This window comes from Rhipicephalus microplus, chromosome 6 (assembly GCF_043290135.1).
Source record: "Rhipicephalus microplus isolate Deutch F79 chromosome 6, USDA_Rmic, whole genome shotgun sequence".
Lineage (NCBI taxonomy): Eukaryota > Metazoa > Arthropoda > Arachnida > Ixodida > Ixodidae > Rhipicephalus > Rhipicephalus microplus.
Window position 1 is genome coordinate 104,715,865 of NC_134705.1, and position 19,043 is coordinate 104,734,907.

Genomic DNA, 19,043 nt, shown 5'->3' on the forward strand with positions numbered 1-19,043 from the left:
ACCAGATTTCCCGCGTCGCGGTAATACCGGCGCTCTCAGCGGATGCCTCCTCGACACCCGACGTCTCGTTACGATATGCCCAACCAGTACATCCATTACACAAGAACAAATGATGACACTTGATTCATCGACGAGCGACCAACGTTTCGACCTCGGCCGGTTTGCTATTTCTGTGGTGTGCCAGACCACATATCGCGGTTTTTCAACCGTCGGGTGACTCCTCGGTATCAGCAACCATCTGACTTTTCACAACCCTTCGAACAGTCTCATGGTTTTTGGCGGCCGGCCCACATACCACCTGATGACAACTATTGGCCCAGCAACTTCCGCAACCACTCCCCGTCATCTGACAAGAGCTTAACGCCCCCACTGCGACCTCGTGCTCATCGTTCTCCTTCACCGCTGCGTCGCAAAGCGTCCTCTTCGCCCCAGGAAAACTAGCCAGCGCGGCCAATGGGGCCGAGGTCGCTGGAAACGTGCTACTGACAGAAATACCTCTTTTGCGTATGTTTAACAACAAACTGCGTGTTTTGGTAGAGTTTTTGCCTGTGTTGGCCTTGGTCGACACAGGTGCAACGATATCCGTGATGAGTGCTTCCTTTGAAGACGTGTTAGGGCGGAAAGTCATTTTTACCTGGGATGAAACTTCGACATTCTGTGGAGTGAGTGGAGAGCCGTTGCGCCCTAATGGTGTGTGTAGTGCTGAAGTATTTTTTGAAGGCCTTATGATAACGACGGAGTTTGCGATTATTCCTCGGTCAACACATGACGCCATTCTCGGCATGGACTTTCTGCGAGAATGTGGTGCCACTATGAACTGCCGCACGGGGAAAGTCTTTGTGAGTGGCGAGATGCCGTCAGAACTTCTGGAAACTCCAGCGGACGACCAACCTACGCTGTGTGTCTGCGGCGACACGTTCATACCTGCGTTGTCTACCGTACGTGTTCCTGTTGTCTGTCGCGGCGCGAATTCTGACTGCTTCGATGCGAGCGTAGAACTAATGCACATAAGCTGCGTGAAGAAGAATGTGTTGGTTCCCCATTGTGTGGTGTCGATAGATGGCAGACGAACTGGCCTATGGACTGTAAACTGTTCCTCTGAGCCAGAGAAACTAACCAATGGTTTGAAATTAGCTTCGGTCAGCAAAGAACACGCGACCTTATCAGTGGTCGATCTCACAGACGTGCCGGGAGAACGTGACGGAACTGGTTGTCACAATTTGGACAGGGCGCTTATGGCAACAATAAATAGGTCGCTTAGCTCAAGCGAGCACCGAAATTTAATGAAGCTGTGCTATTGAAGCACGCTTCGGTATTTTACTTTGCGCAGAATGGCAAAGTATTTCCTATCCCCCTGCCTCGAAGGCGCCATACCATCAACACTGGCGCGGCAAGTCCGATTCCCCAAAAACCATATCATGTTTCCCTGTCAGAAAGATAAATTATCAACGACTAAGTGCAGGAAATGATGCGAAAGGGAGTGGTACAAGAGTCAGCCAGTCCGTGGGCAGCACCGTTAATCTTTGTTACAAAAAAATAGATCGTAAAGATTTTGCGTCGAATCATCGACTGAATGCCGTGACTAAAAAAGACGTATATCTGCTGCCCCGTATAGAGGACGCAATAGACTGTTTATATTGGGTCTTTTAATTTTTTCTACGTAGATTTATCATCCGGTTATTGGCGAATTTCCGATGCACCCAGAAAAGAAGAAAAAGACTGCCTTTGTAACCCTTGATGGGCTCTGTGAATTCAACGTGATGCCATTCGGACTATGCAATGCACTGGAAACGTTCGAGAGGTTTATGGACACCATTCTGCGTGCCTTGAAGTGGAACATCTGCATTGTCGCAACAATACTGATTATTTGCGGTCATTAACTCACGTGCGTACATTCTCTAAATAACCGCTCTACACTTTTCAGCTCAGATGGCCCTGAATACCTGAATCAAGTAGTTTACATTGCACAGGAGTTTATTCTTATGGATGCTATGTAGTTTGTGATGTTTAGGAAAGTTGCGTCAGTGCCACAAGCGCCTCTTTCCAATACATCAATATAACCCATCTTCAACCTCAAAAACCTGTTGGTACATTCCATCGCAGGCTGGCATTACAATGTTTAGAAACTTAAAAATCGCCTCAGACAGCCTTGTTAAAAATAAGCGCATGACATGGCTAACTGTGTTTTCAATAGAGCTTACCCAAATGTCATTGATAATACTGGTAGGATAGTTTGTCTATATTATCAAAGCTTAGACGTTTTGGAAAAAAACGTTGAAGGACGAATCGTGGTCATGGCTTGACGTTACTATTTTACAGGCAATGTTGCCAGTTGTTTGTATGTTAGTTTTGCTGGGCCCTGGTACGGCAAATGAAGCAGTGTCATCTTCATCGGCTATATTTTCATGCCCACGGGCATCAAATCATCATCACAGTCATGTTAGCCACTACAGCGCAAAAACCAAGCATGAGGCGAAATAAATGTAGTGAAAGTGACTATATTATATGGTTATCATGAAAATTTTGTATATGTACACCCGAACAACAGTAAGTAATTATTGCGAAAAACAATTGCGACAATGTAGAAAAACTTGTTCAAAATCAACGTTAATGACTTCGTGCGAAAGAACAAAACAGAAGACTGCAAAAAATGAGCTACCTTCAACTGAACTATCTATTTACGTGCCATTCATAGTTTATGGCAGCAGAAAACACTTAGCCATAAGAGCACGCAGTGAAGTTCCCATGATAACTCTTCTGTTGAGTAGGCATTATAAACAGAATCATAAAACAACTAAATACTGTAGGTCAAGACTTCCATCATTCAACAATTATTCAACGTAGTTGAGTTGACCAAACGCATTTTAATTTTTTCCTCTCAATAAACCACAGCATCAAAGAAGAACACATAGTGCCTACGGGAGTGTTGAAGGTGCCACGCTTCACATATAATAACAAAGAATGATTAATCGCATGTTTCCAAGCTTCGCAAAAAGTATTATTTCATAGCGTAGTAGTACTTGGCAAGGGTACTCATCTTAGTTCCCTAGGGACCACCAGAGGCATGCATGATCAGTTTCTTCAAAACGCCAACGAACTCTCTACCTCTTGTTAACGCTTGAAGTATAACGTGGTAAGATAGTAGAATAATAGCCGTGCTAACGCACTAGAACTTATAACTAGTGGCTCATTCAAGCTTTCCGAACCAATTGCAAAATTTTGAGTCGTAGTATTCATCTCAATCAGCCATTAAATCCCCAAAATGTCAATAACGCTTTGCAGATGTGCACGTATTCACATATTGACGAATAATGGCGCACTGCGTGTTTCCAACTACATAAAAATTGCGGTCAATTAGAGGGACACTAAAGAGCAAAACAAATTCTCGCGTATTAGTTGAGTTAAAGTTAACAATTGCGAAAACGCTTCTCTTACCGCAACAGTACGCATTGTAAACGAGAAAACAGGCAAGAAGATGCGGTTGAAGACGCTACCGTGACATTCCCGTACGCATCAAACACCGTGACGTAGTAAATTATGAAGGAGTCTGCTGGGTCCTACATAATTTCTACTCAATAAAATTGAACTATATTGTCATGTGTGAGTTCCCTAGACCTTGTATACGAAGTTGAAGAAAGCGTCGCTGAGACGCTGTGGAAAAAATACAATAAAGGCTTTCGAAACTGATTGTGTGACGCACGAAGTCCTCAGAGAGAAATTTAAAAATGAAACTTCAACCTTTATTTTCTCCGGCAATAATAAACTTATGCCAGTGAAACATGTGGCATTTGAGTTCTCTGAATGCAATGCACCAATCTAGACTAAGTCATAATTTTTATTTAATGTCCCTTTAAATGTACTTGTAGAGGCAGTTCTAAGAGAGTTTACAGTATATTGTAGAGACGTTGGTCTTTCAGCTTCATCAGTGACCGTGCTGCAATTGCCGCCAGGCCACAAGGCCGTCGAATAATACAAACTTCACTGAGCAAGGTCTGCACCTTGCTCAAAAAGCTGCAGGAAGAAACTGCAAGCAAAATCTAAAACTACCTCCACTTTCTTTCTATGTGCGGAATCACCGTATGCAACAAAAGCAGCAACAGGAGCCAAAGCTCATTGGATCTGCGCAGGAAATACCCAGCAATGTAATCTGGGGTTTTCTAACTTAGCTCAAATAAAAAAAAAACAGTGGATACGTATTTTGATGTTTAAGCGTTTAGATCTCAGCAATAAAAACATAAATAGCAGTGAATCACCGCGACTCCGCGCTATTAGACGCGGTCGTTTGATGCCATATCAAGTAATCTCACGGCATCAAGCGGGCACAGCCTTGTATGTCAAAATCATATATGTTATCGAATAGCCAAGGGGCAGAAAAAGGGTCAGGGTGAACAAGAGGTGTTAGGGTGCCGCGAAATATATCATATCAATTAATGACATCGCGCATGCAAGATCATGTAGAGCATGGCTATTTATGTTTTACTATAAGAGAGACAGGAAAGGTGAGTAATAATAACAAAAAAGTACAGGAGGAGGCAATTATATAGATCGTTGCATACATAAGTATTCTTCAGGCGATATGTAAGAAGCAAAAAATAAGAAAATAGCATTACCCTTTTTTGTTACACGCAATAGTTTCGAGAGAACCAACAAACGTAAGGGATGCATAGGAAATAATTTTACAAGTAGGTTTATTGTTGGTTTGAATAAACAAATGTGGACGTTGAGATAACTTGTGGCCAATAGAGACGAAACCTGAAACTTTCAAATAACGGGCCCAATGTAGAGCTTGCAAGCAGCCGCTAAACAGGCTATTCGGATAAGCCAGATAAAAGTGAATTCGGCCTTGAAAGCCGCTTATCAGGTTATTCGAATTTAAAGAAAAGGGAATTCTGTCTATTCAGTTTGAATGAACGTACACGCAGGGTATTTGAATATTCGGAAACGAATATTTGGTCTCGCTAAGAGCTTATGCAAAGTTTAAGTGCTTTTGGATACGCACCAACACAACATGCAAAACTTGTTATTGCATTACAGTTGTGATCACCAATGGTCCATGCAAAGACTTCCAGTTTCTAAACTTTGCATGCACTTTCACACTCTGCGGATAATCATAACTAACAGATTTTGTCTGAAGGGGTAATCACAAGCTACCTTTCAAGAGGCGTTATCACTAGTCACTCACGTAATATCCACATTAAGACTAAAGAACAATGTGAGTAAGTCAATAAAAGTACATATCGGGCTATTACAAATGGTTTCAATGTTTCCTCCAAACAAGAGAATCCAAGAACAAATATCTGGGCTACCAATACAAAATGAAAATATTGTCACGGAATCGTGACGTGGCCAAAGACAGAAAACTTCGTGTTGGGATTGAACTGTTTATTTGGGCGAACCTGTGCCCGGTAAAGGGAAAGCCTAATTACAGCAGCAGTCTTGCACAGATAGCAGTCTCGGACTGATAGCGGCGAACGCAGCGTCGGCCTTCGATCAACAACTGACAGGCGGCGAAGCGCGTCGGCATTTATACCCTTGCCGTCGAATGTTCTAGCGTTATCGCTGGCGGTGGCGTAGGTTCCAGAACAATCTGTACAGTTCGCACAGTGGGCGTGATCTTATCAAAATTATCTACTACAGTCCGGAACCTTCTCGAAACCTGTAGGCGCGGTTTGCGCCGAGAATCGTGTGGTGTTTCGGAACGATAACAAAAACTTGTGAAATGGAACGTGGCATTGCCCCCCTCTGAAAAAAGGCATCGTCCCGATGCTTTAACTAAAGATGAAGGTACAATAATAATGCAAGAAAGTACAATGAATAAATTACAATACAACAATAATACAAAAAACACTGTTTCAGTTTGTTAACGTGCATGAAACGGCTTGAGGCGCGCGACATGGACGACTTCAGGTCGCGATCGGCGTCGTTGAGAGTTCGTGATGCCGTCGGGGACAACCTCGTAATCAAGTGGGCCGAGACGTCGAACCACCTTGTACGGTCCGAAGTACCGTCGTAGAAGCTTTTCACTTAGTCCACGTCGGCGTATCGGCGTCCACACCCAAACACGTTCACCGGGCTGGTATTCCACGAAGCGTCGTCGAAGGTTGTAACGGTGGCTGTCGGTCGTCTGTTGATTCTTGATACGAAGACGCGCAAGTTGTCGGGCTTCTTCGGCGCGTTGAAGGTACTCGCTCACATCGAGGTTTTCTTCGTTGGTGACGTTGGGTAACATGGCATCGAGCGTAGTTGCCGGGCTCCTTCCGTAGACCAGCTTGTATGGAGATATCTGCGTCGTCTCCTGCACCGCCGTGTTGTATGCGAAGGTCACATACGGAAGAATGGTGTCCCACGTCTTGTGTTCGACATCGACGTACATTGACAGCATGTCGGCGATCGTCTTGTTAAGCCGCTCGGTGAGGCCGTTGGTCTGTGGGTGGTACGCTGTCGTCCGGCGGTGGTTTGTTTGGCTGTATGCCAAGATCGCTTGAGTTAAGTCGGCAGTGAATGCCGTTCCTTTGTCGGTGATAAGGACCTCCGGGGCGCCGTGACGTAGGACGATATTTTGATTGATTGATTGATTTGTGGGGTTTAACGTCCCAAAACCACCATTTGATTATGAGAGACGCCGTAGTGGAGGGCTCCGGAAATTTTGACCACCTGAGGTTCTTTAACGTGCACCCAAATCTGAGTACACGGGCCTACAACATTTCCGCCTCCATCGGAAATGCAGCCACCGCAGCCGGGAATCGAACCCGCGACCTACGGGTCAGCAGCCGAGTACCTTAGCCACTAGACCACCGCGGCGGGGCAGGACGATATTTTCGACGAAGAACTTAGCTACCTCGGATGCACTGCCTTTTGGCAGGGCTTTTGTCTCGGCGTAGCGGGTGAGGTAGTCGGTAGCTACCACGATCCACTTGTTTCCGAAAGACGACGTCGGGAACGGCCCCATTAGGTCCATACCAATCTGCTGGAAAGGTCGGCAAGATGGATCAATTGGCTGCAGAAGTCCCGCTGGCCTTGTCGGCGGTGTCTTGCGTCGCTGACAGTCCCGGCATGTCCTCACATAACGAGTGACGTCGGTGGTAAGACGTGGCCAGTAGTACCTTTCTTGTATCCTCGCGAGCGTGCGGGGAACACCGAGGTGCCCTGCCGTCGGATCGTCGTGCAGGGCCTGCAGGAGTTCTGGTCGCAGAGCTTAAGGCACCACAAGGAGGTACTTAGCTCGAAGCGGTGAAAAGTTTTTCTTTTGTAGAAGACCGTTTCGTAGAAAGAACGACGCAAGTGCGCGCTTGAATACCTTCGGGACTTCGGCGGTCCTGCCTTCGAGGTATTCTATTAGGGCTTTAAGTTCCGGGTCGGCCCGCTTTCGTTCAGCGAAGTCGTCGGTAGTTATCGTTCCCAAGAAGTAGTCGTCATCCGAGTCGTCGGGTAGCGGTTGGTCGACAGGCGCACGAGAGAGACAGTCAGCGTCGGAGTGTTTTTTGCCGGACTTGTAAATGACAGTAATGTCATATTCTTGAAGTCTCAGGCTCCATCGTGCGAGGCGACCTGAAGGGTCCTTCAAGGTGGCTAGCCAACACAAGGCGTGGTGGTCGCTCACAACTTTGAAGGGCCTGCCGTAGAGGTAGGGGCGAAATTTCGACGTAGCCCAGATGATGGCGAGGCACTCCTTTTCTGTTGTGGAATAATTTGCTTCTGCTTTGGATAGCGATCGGCTGGCGTAACTAATAACCCTTTCAAGTCCGTCAGCCCTCTGCACAAGAACGGCGCCAAGACCTACGCTGCTTGCGTCAGTATGTATTTCTGTCTCGGCGAATTCGTCGAAATGGGCAAGTAACGGAGGCGTCTGGAGGCGATGTTTAAGCTCCTGGAAAGCGTGTTCCTGCGGCGTTTCCCACTTAAACTCCACGTCGGCCTTGGTAAGGTTAGTGAGAGGATCGGCGATGCGGGCGAAGTTTTTCACGAACCGCCTATAATAGGCACACAGGCCCAGAAATCGGCGCACGGTTTTCTTGTCAGTGGGCGGCGGGAAGTCGGCGATAGCGGCTGTTTTCCGTGGATCGGGACGAACTCCAGACTTGCTGATAACGTGCCCCAGAAACAAGAGCTCCTCATACGCAAATCTGCACTTTTCTTGCTTCAGTGTGAGTCCGGACGTCTTGATGGCTTGAAGTACAGCTTCAAAGCGCCGAAGATGCTCGTCGAAACTCGAGGAAAACACGACGACGTCGTCCAAGTACACAAGGCAAGTCTGCCACTTCAATCCTGCCAGTACTGTATCCATAACGCGTTGAAAAGTTGCAGGCGCTGAGCAAAGACCGAAGGGCATCACCTTAAACTCGAAGAGGCCGTCCGGTGTTATAAACGCCGTCTTCTCTCGGTCTCTTTCGTCGACTTCGATTTGCCAATAGCCAGTCTTGAGGTCCATTGACGAGAAGTACTTGGCGTTATGGAGCCGATCAAGGGCGTCGTCTATTCGTGGGAGAGGATACACGTCCTTTCTTGTGATTTTGTTCAGGCGGCGATAATCGACGCAGAAACGTAGGGTCCCATCCTTTTTCTTCACTAACACCACGGGGGATGCCCACGGACTGTTGGACGGCTGGATAATGTCATCTCGCAGCATTTCATCAACTTGTCTCTTCATTGCCTCACGTTCTCGCGTCGAAACCCATTACGGACTCTGACGGAGTGGTCTGGCATTTTCTTCGTTTCGATGTTTCGTGATTGGGGTCTGCCGGATTTTCGATGACGACGAAAAGCAATCTTCGTATTGCAGGAGCAGGGCCTTGAGCTGTTCTTGCTTATCGTTCGGAAGTCTGGAATTGACGTCGAAAGCTATGGGAGGGGCTTGGTTCCTCTGAGCAGGTTCCGCAGAATCGGCGAGGGCGAAAGCACTGGTGGCTTCGACAATTTCTTCGATGTATGCGACCGTTGTTCCTTTGTTCACATGTTTGTACTCATTGCTGAAATTCGTGAGCATAACCGTTGCTTTGCCTTCCCGCAGCTCTGCAATTCCTCTTGCGACGCAAATATTTCGGGTAACCAACAGATGCTGACTGCCTTCAACGACGCCTTCCAAGTCAGGTGATTTAGGAGCGCCGACTGAAATAATGACGCTTGAGCGAGGCGGAATGGTGACTTGTTCTTCCAGCACATTCAAGGCATGGTGTCCTGACGGCGTGCGCGGCGGCAGTGCTTCTTCTGTGCATAACGTTATCGACCTTGTCTTTAGGTTGATGACAGCACCATGGAGGCATAAGAAGTCCATGCCAAGGATGACATCTCTCGAGCAACGCTGTAGGACTACGAAGTCTGTAGGATAAATACGGCCGTTAATGGTGACTCTCGCTGTGCAGATTCCTGCAGGCGTTACGAGATGACCTCCGGCTGTGCGGATTTCAGGGCCTTTCCAAGCTGTCCTAACCTTCTTTAACTTCGCGGCGAACGACCCACTGATGACAGAATAGTCGGCTCCAGTATCGACGAGAGCAGTCACACTGTGGCCGTCGATAAGAACGTCGAGGTCGCTAGTTCGCCGTCTCGCATTACAGTTAGGGCGTGGCGTCGGGTCACGGCTGCGTCGGCTTGTTCCGCTGCTTCCATGTTGCGTCGTCCGGCCACCTTCGGTAAGTGAGCTTTTGTCTTCAGGGCTTTGCCTGGTTGGGGTTGTATTCAAAAAGCTACGTCGCGTCGGCGTCGTCGTCGGAGGATCTTCGGTAGTTCGTCGCACAGCAACCGCACCTCCATCGGTTGCTGCCCTTAGTTTCCCGGATACGGACTAGGAGACCGGCCCCGCGTTGGGCCAGAGTACTGCCGGGGGTGCGGTGACATGCGGCGGCTGGGCGACGGCGAACGGGAAGGACTTCGTTGTGTCCATTGAGTTCCTGCCAGGTAGTCAGCGATGTCACGTGGCCGATCTCCTGGCTGCGGACGCGGTGCATTGACGGCGAAGCCACGCAGTCCCATCTGTCGGTACTGGCAACGGCGGTATGTGTGTCCGGCCTCGCCGCAGTGGTAGCAGAGCGGGCGATGGTCAGGGGTGCGCCAGACGTCAGTCTTCCTCAGTGCACTGCGCTGGCCCGCTGGGGAACGGTAGGACGTCGGTTGGGGTGGTGGCGGCGGTGGCGTCTGGTGACGGAAGTGTGACGGGGCGGCGTTTTGGCGTGGACGGGGAGGAGCGTTGTGGCGCACTGCAGCGGCGTAGCTCATAGTTTCTGGCTCGGGCGGCGGTGTTTCGGGAATTCGAAGCGATTGCTGGACTTCTTCTCGCACAATGTCGGCGATCGAATCCACTTGAGGCTGCGCCGAAGGCAACAGTTTGCGCAGCTCTTCCCGCACGATCGCTCGGATCGTTTCACGCAGGTCGTCGGAGTCACTGGCTTGAGCAGCAGCGCATTCTGGAGTCAGGCGACGATTATACTGTCTGGTGCGCATGTCCAGCGTTTTTTCGATGGTGGTCGCCTCGGATACAAATTCTTGGACGGTGTTCGGCGGATTCCTCATTAGTCCCGCGAAGAGCTCCTGTTTGACCCCTCGCATGAGGAAACGAACTTTCTTTTCCTCAGGCATGTCTGGGTCAGCGTGACGGAAAAGGCGGGTCATCTCCTCTGTGAAAATTCCAACCTTTTCATTTGGTAGCTGAACCCGGGTCTCGAGTAGAGCAGCGGCCCTCTCTTTGCGAGCGACGCTTGCGAACGTTTGAAGAAATGCGCCGCAGAAGACATCCCACGTTCGGAGCGTGGACTCCCGATTCTCTAGCCAGGTCCTTGCGGTGTCTTCCAGGTAGAAGTACACACGACGGAGCTTTTCTTCGTTGTCCCAGTGGTTGAGGGCGGCCACACGGTCGTATGTTTCTAGCCAGGTTTCCGGGTCTTCAAACGATGAGCCATGGAACGTTGGTGGTTCCCTGGGTTGATGAATGACGATCGCGGGCTGGGACGCTCCGGTTGTCATTGTCGCTGCAGTCGAGGTCATGGTCTTGGTTTTCCGAGCCTTGTCTTGTAGCAGGCCGTACTCCGGTGGGAGACCTTGCTGTCGGCGGCTCGTTCGCTGCTCTTGGTTGGCGTCGGTGTCTTCTCCGCGAAGGGGGCTGGGTTCACGGCTTGACGGGGGCGTCCGGTACATGAACGAAGCAGCACCTCCACCAGATGTCACGGAATCGTGACCTGGCCAAAGACAGAAAACTTCGTGTTGGGATTTAACTGTTTATTTGGGCGAACCTGTGCCCGGTAAAGGGAAAGCCTAATTACAGCAGCAGTCTTGCACAGATAGCAGTCTCGGACTGATAGCGGCGAACGCAGCGTCGGCCTTCGATCAACAACTGGCAGGCGGCGAAGCGCGTCGGCATTTATACCCTTGCCGTCGAATGTTCTAGCGTTATCGCTGGCGGTGGCGTAGGTTCCAGAACAATCTGTACCGTTCGCACAGTGGACGTGATCTTATCGAAATGATCTACTACAGTCCGGAACCTTCTCGAAACCTGTAGGCGCGGTTTGCGCCGAGAATCGTGTGGTGTTTCGGAACGATAACAAAAACTTGTGAAATGGAACGTGGCAATATTGTTATTCGATTATCCGAATATCACGGTATATTTACCGGAATAACAAACCAAATATCTGGTAATTCCGATTATCCGGTCTTTTAAATCAAATAACCGGTAAGTCGAATAACCGGATAACCAGTTTTGCCGCAACACCGGTTTCATGTTGATGCCTTAGTCCGATGCAAATCCACTGAGCTCCGGCAGTGGCATTCCTCCATATTAAATAAGGCAAGTTGGTGCAGTTAACATATTTGCACAGCGCAAGACTACGAGTAGTTACGACGTAGCTACAGAAAAAGAGACAAGTACCAAAAGAGCACTGACGTCAACTGAAAATTTTACAGCGAAAACGCTGGAAATATATACACGTGACAGAACATCACCACGCAATCACGCAATACATTGCATCCAAGCTAGACAATCGCCATCTCAATATATGGTTACGACGCCACAGCTCAGCAGATATTCACAATATATTGTGTCGAAGCCCAAAACTCGATTTCTTTTTCAGTCAGAGCAAGCGAAGGCATGCTTACACATCGATCGCCCAGTACTTGCATTTTATTGGCCTGCATAATCTCTCGTGTTGGCTGGTGACGGTGTTTGGCTATAACAGTGCACTTTTCGATTTCCAGTCTGCAACGACAATCTCTACCATCAGTGCCCAAATGAGCTCGCACAGCATAGCGTACATTCTAAAGATCCTCCTTTAAACTTTCTTTCAGGCACTGGCCTGTTTGCCCAACAAATATATTGTCGCATGACAACGGGAGCAAATAAGCAAATGTGATCACCTGAGTTGTTTAAACTCAAATATAAAAACCTTACAAAGCATCCTGCGGAAGTTCGGGTCCCGGCTGCGGTGGCTGCACTTCCGATGAAGACGGAATTGTTGTAGGCCCGTGTGCTCAGATTTGGATGCACGTTAAAGAATCCAAGGTGGTCGAAATTTCTGGAAACCTCCACTACGGCGTCTCTCCTAATCATAAGGTGGTTTTCGAACATTAAACCTCACCTATCAATCAATCAGCATCCTGCGGAAGCTCATGCTTGAGAATAAAAGCACTCATGCACTCATTGAAAAGAGGTCACCATCATCATGAGCAGCCTGACTACGTCCACTGCAGGACAAAGGCCTCTCCCATGTTCCGCCAGTTAACCGGGTCCTGTGCTTGCTGCTCCCAATTTATACCCGCAACCTTCTTAATCTCGTCTGCCCACCTAACCTTCTGTCTCCCCCTAACCCGGTTCCTTTCCCTGGGAATCCAGTTAGTTACCCTTAATGACCAGCGGTTATCCTGTCTGCGCGCTACATGCCCGGCCCATGTCCATTTCCTCTTCTTTATTTCAACTACGATATCCTTAACCCCCATTTGTCCCCTAATCCACTTTGCTCTCTTCTTGTCTCTTAAGGTTGCACCTACCATTTTTCTTTCTATTGCTCGCTGCGTCGTCCTCAATTTAAGCTGAACCCTCTTTGTAAGTCTCCAGGTTTCTGCTCCGTAGCTAAGTACCGACAAGATACAGCTGTTATATACCTTCTTCTTGAGGGATAGTGGCAATCTACCTGTCATAATTTTAGAGTTCTTGCCGAATGTACTCCACCCCATTCTTATTCTTCTAGTTACTTCAATGTCGTGGTTAGGCTCTGCGGTTATTACCTGCCCTAAGTAGACATAGTCTTTTACAACTTCAAGTGCACTATTACCTATCTCGAAACGCTGCTTTTTTTCGAGGTTGTTGTACATTACCTTCGTTTTCTGCAGATTCATTTTAAGACCCACCTTTCTGCTCTCCTTTCTGCCACCTTTCTGCGAAGCGCAGGTTGCTAAGGTACTCTCCAATAACTCTTATCCCTAACTGTTCCCATTCTATGCTTCTGAAAACCTCCTGTAAGCACGCGGTAAATTGCATTGAGGAGATCGTGTCCCCCTACCTTACACCCTTCTTGATTGATATTCTGTTGCTTTCTTTATGAAGCACAATCGTAGCAGTTGATCCCCTGTAGAATTCTTCCAGGATGTTTAAATATATTTCAAGGACGCCCTGACTCCGCAGTGTCTGCATGACGGCTGATATTTCTACTGAATCAAACGCCCTCTCGAAATCTATGAAGGCTATGTATAGCGGTTGCTTATATTCTGAGCATTTCTCTATTACCTTATTGATAGTATGAATATGGTTGGCTGTTGAGTAGCCTGTTCGAAATCCTGCTTGTTCCTTTTGTTAATTGAATTCTAATGTTTTCTTTACTCTGTTAGCGATTACCTTTGTAAATAGCTTTTATACCACAGAGAGCAAGCTAATCGGCCTGTAATTCTTCAAGTCCTTGCCATCTCCTTTCTTATGTATTAGGATGATGTTAGCGTTATTCCAAGACTCTGGTACTCTTACCGTCAGGAGACACCTCGTAAACAGGGTGGCTAGTTTTTCTAACACAATGTGTCCTCCAGCTTTCAGCAGATCTGATGTTACCTGATCCTCGCCAGCAGCTTTGCCTCTTTGCATGCTCTCCAAAGCTTTTCTGACTTCTATGATTACTGTTGGGGTGTCATCTGGGTTACTGCTAGTTCTTATAGTAAAAAAGTCGTGGTTGTCCCAGCTACTGTACAGATCTCTGTAAAACTCATCCGCTATTTTAACTATCCTATCCATATTGGTAGTTATTTTGCCTTCTTTGTCCCTTAGTGCATACATCCGACTTTTGCCTATCCCAAGTTTCCTCTTCAATGCTTTGGCGCTTCCTCCGTTTTTTCAGAGTGTGTTCAAGTTTCTTCATGTTATACCTTCTTACTTCGGATACCTTACGCCTATTAAGCAACTTCGAAAGCTCTGCCAGTTCTATTTTGTCTGTTGTACTTGAGACTTTCATGACTTGATGCTTTTTAATGAGATTCTTCGTTTCCGGGGAGAGCTTGCCAGTGTCCTGTCTAAGTACCCTGCCTCCAACTTCCACTGCACACTCCATGAAGATACTCGTCAGATGGAAAGAGATAATATGTTTTAAACGGCAGCTTCAAAGCCCCGATCCGTGTCATCACGTCAACCTCATTGCCGTTGCTGAGTGCCAAGTGCGCACTTATTGCCTATTGCGCATATTGCTTACGCCTCAAGTTTCTACCGCCTGCAGCCAAGCTGTTGTTTGGAGGTTTCAGTCCTTTGACGCAATATGACATTCGAATTTGCAAAATTCTTCGCACGTAATGAAAACGTCAAGTGCACCAGCTTCGGTACGTCATGTTCCTTCAAGTGAACAGTACCGAGAACCCTTGAAGGGCCAAGAACAAGTGGCTGGATTTTTGCGTCTCCACTTGCAGAACGACCGAGTTCATCTGGCAACACGTGCTGGCACACCTTCAGGCCATCACTCCAAGAAAGAAACCATCACCGAGCAACCCAATCCACGCGGCGTGTGAGATGGTCATCCCGGAGTGTGTACAGCGTGTGTTTAGCCTTGGTGCCAAGTTCGCCCCACAACCTCAGCTGGCACCTTCGGAAACGCTGACTCTTGCAAGGCAAGTAGCGAAATGCGCTCCTGAAGGCGAAACAGATAGTTGTGTACGTGAAGGCATTCAGGTTCTGTCGCAGTCTACACTAGACCGCAATTACCTGCCTTTTCATTGTGTTGTCACGTTTTTCAAAGAGAAATCACTAGCCTTGTTCACGGCGGATAAGGATGGGTTTTTTTCTGTGTTGCCGAATGAAGTGCTCTACTCAAAAGCCAGCATTGCTATAAGCTCCGTGCTCGAATGCCGAAGCGACTTAACGCTGACAAATGTATAAACTGAAGACAAGAAGTTGTGCCACGCACCTTAAATAAGTAAGCTTGCAAGATCCGTAGACAAAAGCAGGAAGCTTAGCTTAGCCTTATGTTTTACGGTCAAGGCTCAGAAAGTAGACTGGCTGCTTGGAGTCATTACTTCGGAAAATAGAACACGGCAGAAGGTATTGGCCTTCTTTTTACAAGATGAGCTAAACTTGCTGACCATTGACGACCCTTTTCTGGTGAAAGATTCTAATGACATCATCTCATTTATGTCACGTAACAACAATGGCTTAAGTGTTTGCTCCGTTGGCAAGAAGGATCTTTACTACTCTTTACCCCATGACACGCTTCTACGGTGCGTTGACGACTGTATTGACAACTTCGGTTCAGTTGCGTTCCGGAATGCTGCGGGCATAACATTGGGTGGTTTCTTGAGCTCGTGGGTTTTTACCTAAAGACAACGTTTCTATCATGAAACTAAGGCTCTTTTTTTTTCAAAAAAACAGGAGTGTGCATCGGTTCCTGCATAGCACCTGTTTTAAGTCACATTTTTTTGGTCACCATGGCCAACTCTTGGCTAGCCGCCTCGACAGAACGGCGGTGGCAAAAGTATTTTGTTGTGTTGATGATTTTCTTGTGTTTTTACACTACGATGATCAGAGATTTGAAGCTGGCGTTTCAAACATATTACGTATTTTTGATGAGTGCATGGTACCTCCTAATATGACGCATGAGCTTCCGCAGGATGATTCGTTAAGGTTTTGTATTTGAGATTAATTATTTCAAGTGATCACCTTTGCTGGAATTATGAGCCTAGAGGAGGCAAACCTCTTCTGTCATACTTGTCGGCTCATTCAAAGCCCGTAAAGATAGGGATTGCAAATCACTGTTTAGGAAATGCCCTCTGCGCCGGATTTAGCTGGCACCTCTGAAAGTCTTGCGCCCACTCGTTAATCAGCAGCTTCGTTGAGCAGGCTTCCCGTTTGATCAGCGCTGGTTTCCCAATCATGTGCTGGTTTCAGAGGCAGGAAAGATACTTAGGACAACTAAACAGGTACGTGAAGCACGGGTTTAATTGCGTGGCTAGTAGCTCAAAACGAGTTGCTGTGATTTTCGATCTGCATAGAATTTCTCACAATTTGAAAATTATAGGTGATAGGGTATATGCGAAAGTGGTTTTCTCTGCCCCAGAAAAGCTTTCAGCGCTCTGCAAGCGGGTGAATGCGCAGTCCGCACGAAGGAGCTGCTGCTCAATCAAACATAGAAGGCAATTCGTAGCATGTGTGATAGCCGTTATTTATTTGATCCCATTATCATGTGGTAACATAAATGTTGGGCAAACGGGCCAGTGCCTGAATCAGCGTTGAAAGGAGCATCATTGCAATGTATAGGCAGCTGTGCAGGCTCATTTAGGCATTCATTGTAGAGATTGTGGTTGCCGACCAGGATTCGAAAACTGCACTGTTGTTGCCAAACACCGTCACCGGCTAACACAGAAGAATATGGAGGCCAATGAAATCCAAGTACTGGGTGATCGATGTAGCAGCATGCCTTTGCTTGGTCTGACTAAAAAAATGACAACGTATCCACGGAGTGAATGATGGATAGTGGGGAGAAGCATCCATCCGTTCATTCGTTCTTGCTTCTATCCATCCATGCGTGCGTCTGTGTGGCCGCACGTGCGTCCATCCGCCCGTCCGTGCTTGCGTATGTTCATGCGTCCGCACGTTCATCTGTGCGGCCGTCCCTGCTTTCGTCCTTGCGTCCGCTCCTGCGTCCGTCCATGCGTCCATCCATCCATCAAGCCATCCATGCGTTCGTCCATGCATCTGTCTGTGTGTCCGATCGTCCATCTATTCAACATTTCAAGTACCACCATCTCGCATATTTTTTTCACATATTCCTCATATAGAAGCACCGCCATCCAGTGGGCATTCAAAGGACTGAACGAGAGGAGGCACACACACACTTTCTTGCGGCTTGCGCGTAGGACATAAATTTGTGTTCCTGCCTTCCAAATACAAGATTTTCTGTCACTTTTACACTTTTAGATGCGGAGCATCTTATACTCGCGCCTTGTAGTGCGCCGTCCGCACCGCTTCTCGAACATTCGACAGCTGACGCGCGCGCATGCGCCGTCGCGCCGTCGCCCGCTCTTCCACCATCTGTGCATCCCTTCCTCCTCTACACACCGCGCGCGCTTCATTCCTCCACCATCTGTGCACCCTTCCTCCTCTACACACCGCGTTCGACATCTACAATTCTCCTGATTCTCCAGTGGACGCGCATGTGGCGTCGCGCTTCGAGAACATTCAACAGCTGACAGTGCATGCGCCGTCGTGCTGTATATATACTCAAGGTCGGCGCTCGCTCGCTCAGTTGCCGCTCGTCGGTTGGTTTGTACGGTGCGTCGACGTCCAAGGTCGCGGTGAAATGAATTCCAACGAATCCACAAACACAATGATCGACGTCCTTTCGACCAGCGCCGCCCTTTCGCATACGTGTGTACGTGTTCACTCATTTAACACCCCCTCCTACAACCGCGTTAACCAATTTAGCCATCGACCCAAGTAAGTCGCAATTTAACACCCCATTTCACAACCACGTTAACCAATTTAGCCATCGACCCAAGTAAGTCGCACTTTAACACCCCGTTAACCAATTATATGGTCCGCATCCTCCTCAGTGTTCCCCCGAGGGAAGCTGCGGGCAATTTTTTTTATATGTTTCGCACTGTACTTTGCAATTGTGTACTTTTGCTGCTTTTATGATATTGTAATGTCACTTTTGTTGTGTTGATTCTTTCTTTTTACAATATTGTACGTTGTGTCGGCTTTCAACCCATTTCCCCCCTATGTAATGCCCATTTGGGCCCTTAGGGTACCTAAATAAATAAATAAATAAATAAATATATACAAGGTGGCTAGTGAATGGTTGTATAGCGGGAATTGTCGGTTTTGTCGAAGAAGAAACTCGCTATCAGACACTGCCTGCGTATACCTTACGTGGCGAAAGAGAGAGGAGCGTGCGAGAAAAGATACGAGGGGAGACCACGCGCATGCGCTATGAGGGGGTAAACGCCACGAAAAGTTGTGCCAAGACAGCGCCTTAACTATGTTGAATCGCCCGGATTTAGCTGGCATTGATAAAGCAGAGGAGCAGCTGCGTGATTTACAGACGTCATCTGGCAGTAATGTCGCAAAACAGGAGCTTGCGCCCTACACCTATATAGAATTTTCCTTCGTTTCCTCTCCTATGGCGATAGGACTGACCGTTCGTGCGGCTGCGCTATTCTGCCAGGCTGCAGCTACAGGGGTCTTTTACACAGTATAAACATCGGTAGCATCTGCTAAACATGGGTGTTTTGAACGCATGTGCGTGCGAACCGTAGTATGAGTATGCCGAGAGTTTTGTAAAAAAGAATCAACCTTTGCAGCACGTCGGAATGCTGGCTCCTGAAAATGTTAACACACTTCATTATCATATTGCAAAGCGCATCTTAATACCATCGAAACTTTTAAGTTACCCACGCTCAGTTCTACTGCGCAGCAGGAGGTCTCCTTAACCATCAGGCTAAACTTACTGTTTGAGGTGGTGGTGCCGACCGTTGACGCAAACAATCGTGGCCCTTTTCCGTGTGCTGCCTCTGAACACTGCCCCACCGAGGTTGTCTAGTCGCTAAGGTACTCGGCTGCTGACACGCAGGTCGCGGAATCGAATCCAGGCTGCTGA

The 19,043-nt window shown here is 47.8% G+C and overlaps 1 protein-coding gene across 2 annotated transcripts in view; it reads left to right on the forward strand.

Annotated features, from left to right (window-relative positions):
- LOC119185328 (uncharacterized) overlaps positions 1-19,043 on the forward strand; it is a 147,465-nt gene that overhangs the window by 94,707 nt on the left and 33,715 nt on the right. The window lies entirely within an intron of this gene.